Source organism: Triticum dicoccoides, chromosome 7B (assembly GCF_002162155.2).
Source record: "Triticum dicoccoides isolate Atlit2015 ecotype Zavitan chromosome 7B, WEW_v2.0, whole genome shotgun sequence".
Classification (NCBI taxonomy): Eukaryota; Viridiplantae; Streptophyta; class Magnoliopsida; order Poales; family Poaceae; genus Triticum; species Triticum dicoccoides.
In genome coordinates, this window is record NC_041393.1 from 411913583 (window position 1) to 411915421 (window position 1839).

Consider the following 1839-nt stretch of genomic DNA (forward strand, 5'->3'; position numbering starts at 1 on the left):
GGGCACCAGGGGGCCCAGGAGACAGGGGGGCGCACCTAGTAGGGGGGCCCACCTTCCTGGACAGGGTGTGGGGCCCCTGGTGTATTTCTTTCGCCCAATAATTCTTATTAATTCCAAAAACATGTTTCGTGGAGTTTCAGGATTTTTGGAGAAGTGGAAAATAGGTTTCCAATGTTTGCTCCTTTTCCAGCCAGAATTCCAGCTGCCGGCATTCCCCCTCTTCATGGTAAACCTAGTAAAATAAGAGAGAATAGCCATAAGTATTGAGATATAACGTGTAATAACAGCCCATAATGCAATAAATATTGATATAAAAGCATGATGCAAAATGGACGTATCACGCCCCTACCTCGTGGGCTCCTCGTGGTTCACCTGACCTAGCTGCTTGGCCTATATATACTCTTATACCCTGAAAACATCCAGGGATCCACGAAACCACTTATCCACCGCCGCAACCTTCTGTACCCATGAGACCCCATCTAGGGGCCTTTTCCTGCGTCCCGCCGGAGGGGGATTCGATCATGGAGGGCTTGTTCATCAACAGCATTGCCTCTTCGATGATGCATGGATAGTTTACCACAGCCCTTTGGGTCCATAGCTAGTAGCTAGATGGCTTCTTCTCTCTCTTTGATTCTCAATACCATGTTCTCCTCGACGTTCTTGGAGATCTATCTGATGTAATATTCTTTTGCGGTGTGTTTGCCGAGATCTGATGAATTGTGGATTTATGATCTGATTATCTATGAATATTATTTGGTTCTTCTCTGAATTCTTACATGCAAGATTTGATATCTTCGCAAGTCTCTTCGAATTATCGGTTTAGTTTGGCCTACTAGATTGATCGTTCTTGCAATGGGAGAAGTGCTTAGCTTTGGGTTCCATCTTGCGGTGTCCTTTCCCAGTGACAGTAGGGGCAGCAAGGCACTATTATATTGTTGCCATCGAGGATAAGAAGATGGGGTTTTCATCATATTGCTTGAGTTAATTCCTCTACATCATGTCATCTTACTTAATGCGTTACTCTGTTCTTTATGAACTTAATACTCTAGATACAGGCATGAGTCGGTCGATGTGTGGAGTAATAGTAGTAGATGCAGAATCATTTCGGTCTACTTGACAAGGACGTGATGCATATGTTCATGCTCATTGCCTTAGATATCGTCATAACTTTGCGCTTTTCTATCAATTGCTCGGCACTAATTTGTTCACCCACCATAATATTTGCTATCTTGAGAGAAGCCACTAGTAAAACCTATGGCCCCTGGGTCTCTTTTCCATTATATTGAATCTCTTTTACATCTTACTATTTTCCAGTCTACTATTTTGCAATCTTTTACTTTCTGATCTATAAAACAAAAATACCAAAAATATTTACATTATCGTTTATCTATCTCTATTAGATCTCACTTTTTGCAAGTGACCGTGAAGGGATTGACAACCCCTTTATCGCGTTGGGTGCAAGTTGTTGATTGTTTGTGCAGGTATTCGGTGACTTGTGCGTTATATCCTACTGGATTGATACTTTGGTTGTCCAACTAAGGTAAATACTTACGGTGCTTTGCCACATCACCCTTTTCTCTTCAAGGGAAAAACCAACGCAAGCTAAAGAGGTAGCAAGAAGCATTTCTGGTGCCGTTGCCGGGGAGATTTATGCCAAGTCAAGTCAAGAGTTGTCTCCCATCAACTTGCCAATTTCTGGAGCCGTTGCCGGGGAAATTTACGCCAAGTCAAGTGAAGATTTGTCTCCTATCAACTTGCCAATTTCTGGCGCCGTTGCCGGGGAGATCTACGTCAAGTCAAGCCATACCAAGTACCATCATAAACTCTTCTCCCTTGCAT